We start from the raw sequence: 17,869 nt of genomic DNA on the forward strand, positions 1-17,869 counted from the left end.
TGGCATCACTTACAATAAAAACCTCCAAATCAAATTACAGCTATTGAGATAATGTAGACAGCGAATCAAATAAAAAAAGACATTTTTCTGCTCTGTTCATCTTTACCTGAGCATGCTCATAAAAATATTTTTTGTTTCATTTGAAGGCTTTTTTCTCCCCACTTGCTTCATATCTTTCAACATATGCATGATGACACACGAAGGCAGTGTCTCAGATGTGTGACTCTGCCATTACAGTCTGTGAAAATTTATCCCTGGCATTTCCAAACGCAGTGCAGGATCTGTAAATCCACTCCCACCCTGCTTGTTGCAATGTCTTCTATCAATGACTTCAGAGACAGCATGAACTCAATGAACTCAGACAGCAACACCATCAACAGGATGCATTTAGTTTTGCAAAGGGCATGTAAGGGAGGGTTGAGGGGGTGTCTTATGGTGGCAGAGATCTTGCAAGCTAATGATAGAAAGGAAAATTTGCAATACCTTTCTGCTAGAAGGAAGATATTTTGGTAAACAGAAGATTCATGCCACAGAATTAGCTTGGATTGGTTGAATTTTGGCTCTTAGCACACTGGCTTTTTAAAGCAAACATATTCACAGCAGGTACGTGGGTGGGCTTGAAGAGACATACAGCAGGTACTTTGTCACATTAAACCAGATTGTAGTTGATGCAATTTGAACTTATTAGGTGAGTAAAGGCAGGAGAGGGAACCTAGATGGGTGAGGTAGTTCTATGTGTAACTCCACTGATTTCATGTTGCCACATTCAGGAGCCATGCAAATGACTCCTGGTAGCATGAAGAGGAAATTATATGTTAACCTACTAGATTCAATGCATCTATATTATACATATTGATTACCTAGCCAATATCCACATGAAAAAGAGAAAAAAAAACAGGCTTGGAAAAGTTAAATTTCCTGTAAAAATTAATGTATAATGAAGTTTAAATTTTTAAAGTTTTACTTGATAAATAATAATTTAACTTGTACCCATCAATTTGCTTTTTTCATGGCTAGGCTAGGAGACCATGAGTCAAATACTTTCCCCTCATCGCCACCAAAATGCTTTACATCCCTAAGCCTCCACTTTCAGCAGTGACAAAGCCACACCATGCCAGAGAGGAGGAGGTGGTTCTGGTAAACAGTTCCTTTTCCCCCAGCCTCGGGGGGGATAAGTGTTTAGATGACCCACTGCTTCTGGCCTTGTGCAGCCAAACCCTGCAACACCACAGATCTGAATGAAGAGAGCAGCCTCTTCTCAAACACCTTCAGTGGGTGACAAGCCATTTGATTAATGCAGCTGTGTTTTCCCTTTCTTGAACCTCCTATATGATCCTGTCTCTAGTGGGATGTTGCTGATTTTTACAGCTTTGTGTACATCCAACAAAATGTTTTGTCACGTCCTTACCTGTAGGTTCACTTCTATTCCCAATGGCACCATGGAGCATGCTTAGGGAAACTAAGCACATTCCTGGGAACATGTCACAGCCTAATGGGCTATCTGGCTTGTGGGTGGGTAGGAATCATGGCTGTGGTTTTTAGGACTCCATAATACATGAAGACATAAAGACTTTTATCCTCTAGATTTCTCTACCTTATTACTGGTTAGCATGAATAGCACAAAAATCAACAATAGCAAGTGGATATGATTAATAAAATGAAGATATACATATATCAAGCAATAAAAATGATGATAAGCAATTAATAACATAGTATCAATCACTTGTAGGTATCTGACATTAGGCAGATAATAGCAGCAGCCAATTGTGTAGTAGCAATAAAGGGGGTACAGGTTATTACAGGTTATTACAAACATAATTAGTGAATAGGTTACAATAGATTATTTCTATGGGTATACAGTACTGGCTAGTATCAAGTGAATTAGATAGATTTCAGAAGGGGCCAAACCATCCCAAAGGAGAGGACAAACTGACCCCAGAGGGCTACCCAGCCATCCCAGAAGTGGTAGGACAATCCCCCAAAACTGTGCCCAAAGAGAATACAGTACAATGCTTATTCAAAGTTCTCCATTTGGAGAGCTCTCCATCTGTGTCACTGAGCCTGGAGTCAGCCAGACATCCCTGGTGAGCGACCAAGTGCTCGCTGAAAGTTTCTGTGAGATTTAACCTGTTTAGGAAAGAAAAACAAGTGAAGTACAGGAAGAACTCAGAGACAGCAGCTTCACTTTGGATGAGAATGTCTTTTAGATCATAGGGCATAAGGGGGTGTGGGACATCACCATTTCAAGCAGCCAATAAATGCTGTGAATTTCCATTTTTGCACATGTAACAACCAACAAATGATGCTGTTTGCTGTTCCTTTAGATCCATTTTATTTTCCCAGACTGTTTCCAGTTTTTCAGGCAGTAGGTTGCTGTTACAGCTTCTTATTTTGGAGCCTATCACTCACTAGTGATCAGGATATATCTGGTTTACAGGTACACAGCTGTACTTCAGATATGTCAGCTGCATTTCTCAAGCATGTTTCTCTTTCCCAAGCCTAGTACCCTGTATCTCAGTTCCAGAATGGCAGGATTTCCTTTGCCAGTATTTTTTAGCAGAACATTTTCTTTTGCTCAGCAATTTTCATTCTGCCACTTGTATAGCTGTTCATATCAGGGCATGCAAAGATTTGAGGGTGTTGCTGGAGCAGAGCCCTCCATCCCAGCAGGCAGCAGTGCACATGCTGGATCTAAGGAGGCCACACTGACATTTCTTTTTAATAACTGGATCTGCTGAAGCTCTCTTTGGTTATGTTCACTCATTGTTGTTATTTTCTCCATGTTGCTACTGCTTCTCTTGATACATGCCTGCATTTTGATATAGCTCTTTTTCTCCCACAACAAACCCTTTTTAATATTCTCTGCCATCAATGTTCATTCTCTAATTAACATCACCAGAGACTAATAGGTGTCTTAGCTATGCCACAGCAAAGCAAGAAGCTTTAACATGAACCACAACAGCAATGTTGGAATTTAATTATGATTGCAGCTGCTGGAAACAAAGATAAAAGATGTAGATGAATAGTGATCTTTACATACATCACAGATATTTCATGTGATAAAGGCTTTGATTCTCAAAGCTGTGCAAGTGCATGACTCCATGAATTAATGGGAGGGTTCTTCTCTTTCTAGAGATAGGGAAAATTATTTTTATTGTATTTGCAGTCAATTTTTTTTTCTTTAATTGCTTCTAACCACAGCAAAAAGGAAGGGAGAGAAGAGTCAGAGTCAACTACAATAGTTCATCCCTGACAAATGTAGTGGCTTCAGTCTGAAATAGGCCAGGTTTAGATTAGCTACAAGGAAGACATTCCTTACTGTGATGGTGTTGAGGTACCAGGACAGGTTGTCCAGAGAAGTTGTGGATGTCCCACCTCTGGAGTTCTTCAAGGCCAGGTTGGATGAGACTTTGAGCAAGCTAGGTCTAGAGGAAGGTGTTCCTGCCTGTGACAGGGGTGTTGGAACCAGCTGGTCTGCAAGGTGCCTTACAATCTAAACCATTCCATGATTTCATGTTTGTTTGAAGTGTTATTACAGACCTCCACTGAAACAGACTCTGAAGGTGTTTCCTTCTCTTAGTGACACAATTAGAAATGTTTCTACCAATGTCTAAAATAAATCTTTCTAACACTTAAGCTCATAACTTCTTGTTCCATTCCATGTGAGCACGGAAAACAAAAATTATTCTTATATCAAGTAGAAAGCTGCATTTAAGCTAACTGACGACCTTGTAGAAAAACAAGTCCTTCAATTTTGCCAATGAATCATGGAGAATTACACTTTTGCTTGTGCTTTTCTTCTGGTTCCATCCTCCCTAATACCCCTGTAGGAACCTTGAAAGGGAGTGTGTCAAAAGTCCATATTAAAGTCAGGACAGATGGCATAATACTCTTCCTGAACTGTAAGCACAATTGTCCTTTTGAAGAAGAAAATGTTGAAATTACATAATTTGCTCTCAACATATAATTTGGCAAGTAACAGAATTTTTTTTCAGCACCCAAATACTTAGAATTAGTTTTTGAATTGTTGTTATAAAGCCCATTATTCCCTATCTCCCCTCCAGTTCTTTTTTTCCTTTTCTGTATGTTCTCCACTGAGGTTGCTTCAGTCTGTCTTTAAATATCATTCTGAACAATTTATCAGCCATGCTGAAATATCCAACATACAAGAATTTTTCCTTCCAGGATCTCCCTATCCCATCCTTCACCTAGGCTGAAATCTTACACTCTTTGGACTTACATTAATTATTGCAGACCTGCTCATCATTGAACATTTTAAGCAAAAGAAAAAGAAGCAACTGAATATTTTGGCCTTCTCCACTTAAAGCAGTTTTGCAAGTAAATTAGAGGCCTTCCTCTTGCTTGGTTCTTCCCTTACTAAAGCTGTTTAAAGCTGAATTTCCTTTTATTTGACATCTTCTTTCATGCCTTGGTCTTTTGGATCCTGTCTGTAATTGTTCCAGCTCATTCTTCTTTTCCTGTAACTACTAACAAGACCTCCTTTTCATTTCTTCTTCCTCTTGAATTTGAGGGCAGCGATGAAATGACACAGGGAGGCAAGCTGCCTCTGTGTTCTGATTGTTTCTGTATCTGTCTTTCCTATTAATCCTTTCTGAGTGACAGCCATTCTTCTTAGCTTAACCTTCCCTCTCATCAACTTCCCATGAAATTTTTGGGACAAACTACCTGAATTTACTCAAATATACCTTTTTGAATTCTGGTGCTTTGTTTTCCTAGTCTGCCTTTTCTTCACCTCTTAATTGTGAATTCTCTTTCTTTTGTCGACATTTTTGCAAGCCAATTTCAATATCAGATTTTCTCTACTGGTTGTTAAGTAATTTCCAGAGTTAAATTCATGACAACTGAAATTAAAACAATGGAGATAAGAAAGTCTGTGAGAATTAGGCTCTAAAATATTCCTGAATGGCTGAATTAGAAACGTGCTTCCTTAATTAATTCAGCACACCTAGCAATACCACAGTCTGAAACTCCCTGGGGAAAAGTTTGTCATAACCTACTGTAATTAGATAAAACTTCTTTGATGAAGAGTATTAAGAAGGTTACATAAATTAATTGGTGCCCTGATCTCTAAAATGCAGGGTAACATCTTTAAAAGTAGATAATATCCCCTAACACATTAGTGGTATTGTAAGACTAAGTTTCATTCACCAAGACATGAAAAGTTTTCAGATTTATACTTCTTTTTCATGTTCTTAGGAAGATGATTTAACTCCAGTTGTTTGCAGTAAATTTAAGTCCAGTTGTTTAACCCTGAAGACCTGTGTTTGTTAGTGCTTCACCATGAAGGAAGGGGGGTTTCTGCAATGGTCTCCATTCTGCAACTCCATTTCTGGGCTCATTGGGATGGCCATGTGCAGCTCAGCCCCTGCTCTCGCTTGTCTGTGTCCCCCCAGACACTCTTCTTCCTGCCTTGTGGGCAGGCAAGGTCGTGCTGAGCTCTCAGCCTTGGATCCACATGAAGTCAAATGGAAGCTGCTGTTTTCCTTCAAAATGTAGCTAGGTAGAAAATATTCAAACACTCTGCAACAATCACCAAGAAGTGGGATACAGGGTTTGTTCTACTCTTTGTGGGAAAGGATTAAAAGCACCATTGCTCACCTTCCAAAGGGCGTGTAACCAAGGGCAGGGGAGGCTCTGCTTCACCTGCTGAACTTGTTCCATTGTGTGGAAAAGTTAAACGCTGGGTGAGTCACAGAAAGTAAGCATGATTCCTGAGAGAAGCAGTTGGGCTGGAGGGTGATGCTCTTTCAGCCAAAGTTTGTGTTTGCATTTTACATGAAACAAATATTGCATAAAATATTGATGCAATCCTTGTGGCCAGACCCAAACCCACTGTTTCAAACTTCACTGTAAGAATCTAATTGCATTACTATAAGTCACACTCTTGCTTTCCAGTGCAATTAAACTTTTTTCTATGTCAAGCAGGGCATTGCAAAAGCGGAAAACTGTGAGCAATCTGAAGACAAGGCAAGTGAGTGCAAATTATGAGTCAGGACTCACTAGGCAAAAGAGGGCATTGAACCCAGTTTTCCTCAGCTCACATGAATGCTCCCCAACAGAGGGATGTATAAAAAGAATTTGTTCCTTCTACCAATCTGTGTTGATGAACGGGAGTGAACTCTGCACTTGCTGCTAAAGGAGGTGCCCCAGGTGAAACCTCAGAGCTTTGAAATCTGCATGGAGGGAAGCATCCCTTCATAGCACTGGCTCAGCCATCGATGACCCAGAGAGGGAGGAACTCTAGTAAAATGTCAGAGCTCAGCACTTCCAGCCACCTTGTTTGCATAACTCCCTGTCAGTTTTGCTGCTGCCATGCTCAGGTCCACGTCTGTTTATACACAGGTCTCTCTGGGTTAGTGCTTTCAAGATATATGAGTGTGTCACTCTCTTACTGCAGTCGTACTAGTGATAAATAGAAATATTACCTTTCTCTGATCATACTGCTTTCTTCTCTAAAGATTACTCTATCTAAATTACACATTAGGAAAATGACAGTATAGTTAAGCACTGGAATAAATTGCCTAAGGAAATCTGTGAAAATCTTTATCATAGGAGACTTTTACCAAGACATAAGACAAGTATCTGCCAGGAAAGTTGTAGGTAGAGTTTATCCAGTGTCTGGGTGGGAGGTAGAATGGCTGATCTGTGGAAGCTCTTTCCAGACGTAATTTTCTATGATTCAAACACCTCTGACTATAAAGATTGCTTCACACCATGTGTGTATAAAAGCCTCTTGATCTTGATAGCAGCACTATATCCAAACTTATTATGTCATTTGCAGCTTCACACTTTATAAAGCTTCACTTAGTGAAAACAGCATCTAAAACCTTTCCAGCATGAGGAAGTTAGCCCTGTGTCCAGGCAGTAGATAAGTTGCACTGGAAAAAATGAATTTATCTGCTGAGTTCTCAACAGTCTGCTGAATTGTCAGTGTAGGTAGAGGAAGAGGAATGCAGGCAATAAATGTTTACAGGGAAGAGACAGCATGATGCAAATCCTGGGGTGCTCTTAGCATTTCTCCCAGGTGGTCAGGGTTCAATCTGCCTCAACCATCACCAAGTCATCTCATGTGTTAGGAGCACAGGCATGGAATCTGCAGAAGCTCCTGCTCTGCTTTCTGGTGACAAAAGGAAAATATTCTGGTCATGGAGAAAATGTTCCAGGCAGTGTTTGAACACTTTTAACTAGCTGAGTTTAGACTGAGCATTCAGTATATTGTTCATACCGTTTCAAAGCATCACCTTGTGTGTTTGCATGCTGCAAACAAAACCCCGAGATCTCTCTGGTTAGGATGAAATCTCTCTGGTTAGGACCATTAATTCCTCATTTGGAAACTCATTTCTTCAAATTCTCCTCATTTTCCTCACAAGCAGCCTGCCTCTCTTTCTAAACATAAATGGGTCACTAATTGCCTTTCCTCCTACTTGCAAGTCTGTACATGGAAGACTTTTGGAGCTCTTTCTGCGTAAACGGTGTTGTATTTCTGCCAGAAGGATGACTAAGAAAACAAAGCCAAAGACTGCAACTATCCTCATAATCTGGTTTCACACATCTCAGAATAAAAGTATATTTTAAACTGGTTTCTGCAGAAGGACCAGCCACAGAGTCATATTGAAGTTTTTCATTACTGAAAAGTGTGCTTAGCATTGACGGCAAAGGAGCACCAAGTTGAATAAGACCATCTTACTGTGTTTGTCAGGGAGGTCAGAAAAAGACAACAAGAAGGATCAGGCACTTGAAAGACTTGGACTGTGAAGGAGGAGAGTTGTTAAACAGAAATAAGAAAACTGAGGGCATATTTAGTATTACCTGAAATATTCAGGCAGCTTCTGCAAAAAGTAAAAGAATGAACATTCAGTGAAGACAGAACAAGAGTTCATCGATTTAAACTGCAGCAAGATTATTTCTCATAAGAAAAAAAAATCTGAGAGAGAGTAGGAAATATCTACTTGCAAATTGTCAAGAACAAGTTGTGAAGATATCTATCAGAAATGCAGAGTTAGTGCTGATCCCTTCAGGGTCAAGGTCCTTTCCAGACATATTGCCTGACTTCTATGATAATATACAAACAGATGCAGATTTGACAGGAGAAGTTAGCAACTGGAGGAAAATCCAGCTAAAACCTTTAGAAGATTGTTCTCCTTTGCTTCTTTGCCTCAAGAGATTGTAAGTCCCTGGGACAGCGTCTGACTATAAAAAGCAAACAAACATGGAAGCAGAAATCAAAACTTCTGCTTATATGATAAGTGTAAGGACCCTTAGAAGTTGGAAACAGAATCTACTTTCATTCCTCTAGGGCTTGCTGCAGAGTTGGAAGATGTATAAATATTTATAGTGAGAAGTAATAGTAGGCTTCTCCTCTGCAGTGGCACCAGGAGGGAATGGAGAGGATCTCTAATCATCGGTGTGCACCACTACTACAGCAGTCAAGATTCCAACATTATTATGGCAACACCATCAGAACCCTAGCTATTAATTATGGAGTTAGTTAAAGCCCTAACAAAATGGTAGAATTTAGGTCACATACAGAAAATCCTGATCTTGAACAGGCGTGTTGCATCAAATACAGGGACTTGGGTTTTGTCCAGATGAAAGCAGGAAAAAATTGTTAAGACATGCATGAAGGCAGTGAAAGGTGTCCCATTTGTTTCTGCAGCTTAGCTCATTGAGCTGTCAGATGTGAGCCATTGGGAAGAGAATGGAGCAGTTACACCACCTGGGCACTGAATATTCTTTTTTGCTGTTTGCACACTCAGCAAAAAGCCTGTAGTGGATTCAACTGGCATGTTAAAACAAGACCTGCTGGTTTCTGATCTCAGGTTTTTGGACATTCTCTCTCTACTCTCAACTACATTTGCAGCAAAACGCAAGCAGTTCAGCCCAGGCATTTTGTAATACAATCAAACTCTCTACCTGTTATGCAATGCTGGGAAAATATAAAGAGATGCAAAAAAAGAAAATTGTCCTAAGTTATGCTGACCTGAATAAAATTTGAAACAAATTTTAAAAGTATTCTGGAACCACTGGACTGAGCTACAAGGGCTCACAGGTGCTCACTGGGCAACTGGAGAAATAAGACCCAAGTTGCAAAGCAGGAACTGACACACACCACAGAAATACAGGTGCACTCCTGGGTGGGATGCTGTGGTTTAACTCCAGCCAGCAGCCAAGCCCCACACAGCCACTCACTCACACCAGGGATCGGGACAGAATCAGAAGGGTAAAAGCTAGAAAACTCCTAGGCTGACATAAAGACAAAAAAAACCAAAAGGCATGAACACAAGCAAGGCAAAACAAGGACTTAACTCACTGCTACCCATGGGCAGGCAGGTGTCCAGCCATGTCCAGGACAGCAGGGGGGACTGGGGAAGACAAATGACATCACTCCAAATGTACCCCCACCTTTCCTTCCTCTTCCCTCCATTTTACATACTGACCATGATGCCATATGATCTGGAATATTCCTTTGGCCACCTGTCCTGGCTGTGTCTCCTCCCAGCCTCCCAGGTACCTCCAAGCTCCCCACCAGTGTGGCAGTATGAAAAGCAGAAAAGGCCTTGGCTCTGTACAAGCTTCGCTCAGCAGTCACAAAAACATTTCTATATTATCAACACTGTGTCCAGCATAAATTCAAAACACAGCCCCCTTCCAGCCACTGTGGAGAAAATCAGCGCTATGCCAGCCAGAACCAGCACACATGGTGGCCAGAGTGTGTCCCAGCAGCTTCAGGGACCCTGACTGCAGCTGCCTGGAGCACGTGGGGTCTTGTCTCAGGTCTCCTTCCTTTAGAAGTCAGCAGAGATGGTAGGAGCAAAGAACAGGGGGAAAGGAAGGGTCATAGAGGCAGCACCCACAAAAGCCAGAGCACAGAGATGAGAGAAACTGAGCATGGTTGGAGGCAGCTCAAAGTAGGCAAGGAGTGGAAGAATCCCCACACAGCTCAGATTTACCTGATTTTTACCCAGGTCAGGGAAAAGCTCATCCATACAGTTAAAGACCATTTCTTTTCTTGGAGTCAGAAAATGTCTCGCTCATGCCAGAAAACAGCTAACAAAGGATCTTGGATGTCCATAGCTGGCATAGTTTGAAATGGGAAACCCTGGCTAAATTGCTTTCTAGCCCTAATTGGGCACATCAAACTTCCTTTCAAGACTGATGACCTAGCTGAAAAGCTGTAGGACATTGTGGAAGCCAGCTATCTCAGCCCACCTGCTGTTCTGCTGCGTATGAACCACATTTTGGAGCAAAAAATGAGAGATAAAAATTACTGGTTAAGTTATTTGGGTCTCTGCTATTTTTAGAAAAATGTTTCTTCCTAAAATGCTCTTAGAATCTGTTGCTCCTAGCTACAAACTGTTTAATTACAAGTGGGTGACACTGAGTATGCTGGATGCTCAGTAGCATTAGTATGTAAGATGAAGGGAGACATGCAGGCTTATGAGTCCCCTGAGTTTAGACCCTTCAATTTTTGGTGCTCTTAAAATGAACCAACATCAGTAATTTCCAAAGGGAATCACACCCAATATCACTTTTATATGTATGTGCTCTGCGTGGATCAGGCAGCCCTCACTCAGTATGATGGGCGTTATTAACACTGTTCTTAGTGGCCTTTCCCTGTCCAGGTATTTTATAATTCATCCACAGGGAGCCAGACCCTTTCTTTTGTTTTTCTCCTTGTTTCTGCTTACCAGACAATAATATATTTGACAATAATATACATCTTGTTTATCAAGATAAAGTAAACCCCTTTTTTCCTGCCTAAACCATCAGTCTGATGGCATAATTTGGCTTCATAAAAATCTGCTGCCTTCTTTTTATAGCTGCAGTGCAGCTATGCTAACTGTGTTGCTAACTGTACTAAGCTTATCCCAAGCTGAAGAATGTTTCATAAATTTTGTGCTTTCTTTCTTGGTTTTGAGGATTTCTGTCTTCTCAAAACCTGGTCAGAAGCCAAAAAACTGCACTTACAACTTCTGTCTGAAAAGTGTGTTTCTTGCTCTCCTAGATGCAGAGAAATTCAGAATATTCCAAAGGCACAGAAGTAAATGGAACAAAATTAAACTATATGATGAAAATTGAGTTTCTTTTAAGATAATTTCATTTTAGTGGATGGCGAGAGAAGCAGAGGCAAGGGACTGGTTTGGGGTTTATTTTTTCTGTTTGTTGAGTGCTCTGTCACAGTTTGTCTCCAAAACGCAAAAATGCCTCCCCTTACTGGACAAAATTAGCAAGCAGTAGGTAGGGCCCTGTAGTTTTACTTCTCACATAGTAACAAACAGAAGGCAAAGTTTAAAGAGCCTGGGAATTGCTTTTCAAATAACCCACCCAGCTATCTGTGTATGCATGCACAATGTCTGAAGGCGAGAAACCCTTTTGAATCTGTCATTATGATGATATCAGAGAAGTGTTACTTTATCAGCAGTAACACTAAGGTTTCTTGGATAATGGCTCCGTGAGATTACAGGGCCTGTGGGTACAGCTTGTCTGGTCTGCTCACCATCTTCCCATTCCCAGCTCACTGTCTCTGGATCTGGGGCTGTGCTCAGGAGAGCTCCTTCTGCAGCAGAGGCTGCCATGCCACCAGCGATGGTGAAGGGAGAAACTCCCTGCATGGCTCACACTGTGACCTGGGAAAGCCAGGAGGGGACAAAGTCCAGAGCCATGGCTACCAGGGCAATCATACAGGTGGCCAGTGCTCCTGGCACTCTTGGGCACCGTGGTGTTCAGGCTGACCACGCTGCCTGTGGCTGGGAACCTGTCTAGGTCCAGGAGCTGACATCTAATTTCCTTTGAAAGACCCCTGTCCCACCCTAATGCCTGGAGAGAAGCCCTTCAAACAGGAGAGAACAACCCAGCTCACCGGGATCTTGCTGCAGCTCATGGGCACACTGACAAAACTGCAAGTTTTAAGCTGCTGTTAGAGTTTGTGTGATTTTGAGCAGAGGGCCTTTTCCTCATGGGCAGCAGCCCACAGGGCTGATGTACCTGCAGTTCTGTGTACATCAAGGACTGAACATCAAAGACAACTTTGGGAAAGCTAGCCCACTTTTAGAAGTTAGTCCACTTTTTTCTTTCTACAGATCAGGTTTTCTGTAAACACAGCTATTATCCTTTCAAACCCCACCACTCTCTTACACATCTTTGTGGGTTTGGGTCAGCAGAAATTGAGAGTCCTCTGATGGTACAAGCCAGAGGAGACTAGGTCATGTGATGTTAGCAAAGACATAGCCAGTCATCCCTTCAACACCAACCTCTGACCGGCCACACTACAGAGAAATAAATATATATATGTAAGGAAACTCAGTATAGTCAGTCCTCCATATTAAAAAGCCCCAACAAACAATGGTGACCTCATATGGCTAATTTTAAAGACAGGTATTTTAAACTGATAAATTAGGTGCTATTTCTTTTCAGGTACACATCTTTAGTAGGGTTTTGGTTTGGGCTTTTTTGTAGCCAGCAAAGCTATAAACTCAGATTTTAAATGCAAGCCTCTGTCTCCCACGGCACTTGAAGGAAGCTATGAATGAGAAGTGCAGGTAAAACTATCAGCTGGAAACACTGATAGCAGAGTAGAGATATTCTGTGCAGATAGTGTGGAGAATAACTCCAAAACTGATAGAATCAGAAAATGGTCACATTTCTAAGGAAAATAACAGTCTAAGGAAAGCTACAAGAAAGGTCAGATCTGTTATAGTGCTTTGACTGGTTTTAAATACTTTTCAAAACCACTTGATAATAGACAGAATAACTCATACTGAGAAAAATAAGGTAAATACCAGAAAACATCAACATCTGTGTCATAACAGAATTTCACATCTTTTTCTGTGAAGGCAAGCGATGCTTGCTCTGATGTTGTACGCAGTATAATATATCCTGTTTTGCTAGGAAATGTTAAAGTACTTTTTTCAACCCTTTTTTTTTGCTCTTCTTTCTTTTATTTTTTAATTCACAGCTGGTGACAAGGCTTCCACAGCACAGTTATGCTCACCAAAGCTGAAGGCACACGGCTACAGGCTCTTTTCATCACCACTTCCTGTCAGGGCTTTGGCACAGCATGGACTGCTTTCCTTAGCAAAGCACCTGCTACATTTAAAAACAAACAAACAAATAACATTTAATTTCTCTGGAGAGAAAATGCTGTGGCTGCAATCTGCCAGCCTTGCTGATACGTCTGAGACTTTTATCAGCCAGCCCTGTCTGCACATGTAAGGCTCCCATCAGGTACTGGAGGGTGCCTGTATTTTTCCAGATATTTTCCCAAGGGCAAACTCCTCATGTCTTGTGAAGGTGTGGGGAGAGTATTTGGACTGTTTTGCCCTACTGGTGATAAAACCACTGTTGAAAAAGTCTCTTCTTTATTAACATGTTTTCACCACATCACAGATTTATCCATCACTGGATTTTGAACATCATTCAGTGTTTTTTATACACAAAGTCTATGACTTAGTTAAGGATTTATTCTTAAACTTCAAACTCAGAGTACCCTTCAATTTCCTCAATAGGTTTCTACATGATTCTCTGGGGTATGTGTTGGGGAGGAGAGCCTTGGGAGAAACATCAGCAGGTTGTCAAAATCCTTTTAATCCTATTGAGCAGAAGTAAATTAAATCTTAGAGGTTTCCATATTTGTGAGATGCCTTCATTTTTCTGAGTCTCAGTTCACTGGGAAGATCAGTACTTTAATCCTGCTTTACCTGGTACTGCTTTCTCTCTTAAGTAATTGTTTAGAAAAGGATTTAGTGAAAAGAAGATTAGGGAAACGGTAAGGGCACGAAGAGCTGGCTACCAGAAATAACACACTGGTAGCTTGAATAATTGGTCAGCATTAGCTGCACTGGGATATGTCTCATTGGGATTGAGCTTCCATGCACCTGAGTTTCCCAGGTCCTTTCATGAAGAGTCCTGAACCAACAGATTTCAGCAGGAAATATTAATCTTAGGAGCTGTAATTGCTTACATCCCTCTCTTGTTTTGAGCACAAGCCCTCTGTGGGTGTCCTCTTATTGCACAGTGCTCTGAGCAGAGGGCCACCCACCCTCACCCTCCCCAGGCATGAGTCTGACAAAGCTTCCTCAATCTCCAGAGTGGTGGGTGAGCTATGTTCACCCACCACATCATGCCAAATTTTACACGATGACAGGTTTGGACTGTCTGAAAACTCTTCAAGGTGACTCCCAAGCAAAAAGTAGTTTTCAGCCATACTGTGTGATTATAAACTCTGGAACCTGAATGTAACACACAGGGGAAAAAAGGTAATGTGACAAATACAGCCATTCAGAAATAAGAAATTCCTTTGAGAAAACCTTTGCTTCCAAACCAACCTTAGTTTTCCCAATGGTTACATTCACTTCAGATCTGAAGAAGAGTCTTATGAAAGTTGAACTGGGCTTGTCTTTGTCCTCAACGATTTTAGTTGGCTTAGATTACCAGATAATAAAAACATTAAAGATAGTGCATCCCCATGGAAATAAGCCATTCCAAAACCATCAAGTTTCTTGGCCAGATTCTAAAATAATTATTTTGTCAATTTCTTCGTTTTCATTCAGCAGACATCAAGTATGAATTAATTTTAAAATGTTATGTGCCAGGTGACCTACATTAAGTGAAATATTTAGAACCCAAATCATGATGATAGTAAAAGGTCACAAAATGAGCTGCTGCTTCTAACACCAAGGGAGGACCTAAGAAATAGAAAGCACAAATGAGAATTTCAGCACGTCCCTCTACCCAGAAAACTTATTTTTCCTTCAGTTCCTCTATTGGGATCTTACTCAGAGGTTAAATCATTCACCTCCTCAATGGCTATTGCAGAAAAGGCAACACCAACAAGCACTGTGGTACAAACTGTGTGGCATGGCCAGACAGCCTGATGGGGCCTGCTGCTATGGCCCTTGACAGAGCAGGAATTATACATTACATATTTTATTTTCTGTTCATCTCCCACTTTTGAGACCAGCTTGTGCTGGTCTCCCGGCTCCAGCCCTTGTATGCTGTAACGGAGAAGCAGGATCAAAAACACGTGGCACCAGCAGAAGGCAAGGGCAGTTGTTTAGTTAATATTTAAACATATGTACAGCTTTGAGCCCTTGACAACTGCATCTCCATCAATTACACAGAGGAGTCTTTGAATACTGTCTGGATAGCTCCCAACTCATGTTCCTTCTCTGGATATTTGAAGATGTTTGGGCAGATTTTCCCCCAACCACTCAGACTATTTGAGTAGAGTTCTTAATACTTGTCTTAGTTTCTTTTCTGTTTGCTGACAACATACAGAAGTGATTTCAGAGTTTCTCTACTCATAGCAGATCCCCGAATCTCCTCACCTCCTTTTCAATGGCAATCACTTCCTCCCAGTGCCCCCAGACATTTCACCCCTGCTTTGTCTTTCAAAGGTTCCAGAAAAAGTCTTTTCTCACTGTATAATCAAGTTCTCAAACCCACCAGTTCTTGTCCTTTGAACTCTCATTTGTTCTTCTGCTCTTTTCTTCAGCATCACTGTACAGTAACCTTAAGCCATCATCTGCCACATATTAACCCCAGATTTACAAGTATCTCCATGTCTCCATCTGATATTTCCCCACTCCCTCCCTCTGATATTTCCTGCCTATTGCTGATGCTCAGCCAAGGACCAGAGCACTGAACGTCCTTTGCCTCTGGGAAGCCATTCCAGCATCATCAGCCTCCCTGCAAAACTGCCAAGTCTCCTATCTAGAATTGCCTTCTTATGCCTTTGAGAATGGAGCAGAGGAGTGGGAAGCAAAGGAAGATTGTTAATGGGAATTCAGACTCAGCTGAATTGTTAATGGGAAAAATGAAATACTGTGGGTTGAAGACTGAGATATGAAAGTCAAGGGCTTGTAAATTGGATTCTGAGACACTTTTTCACATCAGTTCTGCCTAAGTAGCTTGTGTCATCGTTCACTAGAAAATTCTGGGTTTTATGTGTCACATGGATAGGGTGTGACAGAGTGGAAATGAGTCTTCTTTGGATCATGGTACTGAAACAGTTGCCTCTTTTTATCCTTCACCATATCCAGAAAGGTCATTGATCGTCCTTTGGGAACTTGAGATCAACCTCCTTCCTGCAAAAAATTATTGTAAGATATAAAAGAACTTAATAGAACGTGTTTTTATGTATATTTTTATATGTATATGCACACATATATGTAGACATATATAAGTATAGAATATATGTGAGTGTACATATGATATTCTTTTAAAACAACTCATATTGACAACACTTAGAGATAAAAGAAAGAGGGATAGAAAGAAAGGATGAAATAGTTTACTATCTTCTTGGCAAGAGTAAGGTGGCAATAACTATGAAGACAGAGAGTATCCATAGAATATCTTGTGGGCAAAGAAAGAAAAATAGACTCAGCAAAGGGTGGAAATGAAACCACAGGGAGTAACCTGTTTTGGGAGGTTTACATGGGCTGTGTACTCTGCTTCACTTGCAAGAGAATGTCAACTCTCTGCTATTGCATCCAATTCCTAATAACCCATATGTCAGTCTTCTGACACAAGCAGTTTTGGTGAAAAATTGTATGTTTATTACAGCAATAGTGTTAAAAGGAAAGCTAAGTTTTAATACCTTAAGGATCATTTTTATTTTCCATAAGAAAAAAATGGGAAATATTTTTGATGGGAAACATCAAAACCTTAATCAAAAGGATGAAATTTTGCATCTAGAAGGCAAGAAATCAATGTTTTAATGAAGATCCTTTTAAATACCATGAAAAGAGCCAACATTTGAAGGGCATAGAAGATAAGAGCAGAGACACTTGTTCTTAATTTGCTAAAAATAAGCAAATTACTCAGGGAGGGGGGGTGAGGGAGTGTTGAGTTTAGTTGTTTTAATCTTTTTTGCAATGTTCCTGTTTGCAATCTAATAGAGACATTTACAACTCAGACATCTTTTCTATCCTGAGATGTGTCTGTTCAGTAATGATTTTCCAAATCTGTCTGGTTCTGGGAAGTGTTACCTGAACACCAAGCTGCCCCAGTTTAAGAACACAACTGCTGTTCATTCTTAAAATTTTATCTCTCCTAGAGGTGCAAGAGAATATCTCTAGGGCATTGCAAGCAAGATTTTCCTGTGATGGTCATTCATTCAGGCTTGTCTTTGTAAGGCATGAAGTTTGAAGGATTATTTTGTCTCTGTTTTTATGGACTGTAAAATCAGTGATATTTGCAGGAGAAAAATACTTACAAAACTATTATCTGTAAAACATCTTTATCCAGCACTGAGCAAGCCAGAGAGATAGGGTTCAAAATATGTTAACAATGCTCAGGAGAAAATCTCATCAAACAACAGATATAATGGCTCTTGCCATAGCGGGAATTATACATTATATATTTTATTTTTTGCTCATCTCCCACTTTTGAAAAGCTTGTGCCAGAAATAAATAAAAAGCAGATGTGATAGACCAGGCCCTGAAGTAGGTTCTTAACAGCTTTCCACAAAGCACACAGAGCTATAAATGTTGCAAATATTTTTCATGAGATTGATCAGTTGGAGTTGTTTCAGCTTGCTCGATCTAATTAGCATCCCTGGGAAATCCTGGATTTTTCCTCCAGGCTTGTGGTTCCTCTTCAGCTGGTTTGGGAGAGATTTTGACTGTGCACGGTCAGGTAGGTGCAGCTGTTTGCACAATGTGGTGCTGACTGGCAGGGCCATCTCTGCGGGTGTGAGCAGCCTCCAGTCTGCAGCAGAGCTGCCACAGCCTCCTTGTCAGGGCACACTCACACGTGTGTGTGTCCACAGCGTGCAGTGAGTGCCATGGCTTGGGCTGGTTTCTGCTTGGGACCACCCAGGCACCTCGGCTGCTGGTTCAGGATAAAG

Source organism: Fringilla coelebs, assembly GCF_963513975.1.
Source record: "Fringilla coelebs genome assembly, chromosome: 1".
Taxonomy (NCBI): domain Eukaryota; kingdom Metazoa; phylum Chordata; class Aves; order Passeriformes; family Fringillidae; genus Fringilla; species Fringilla coelebs.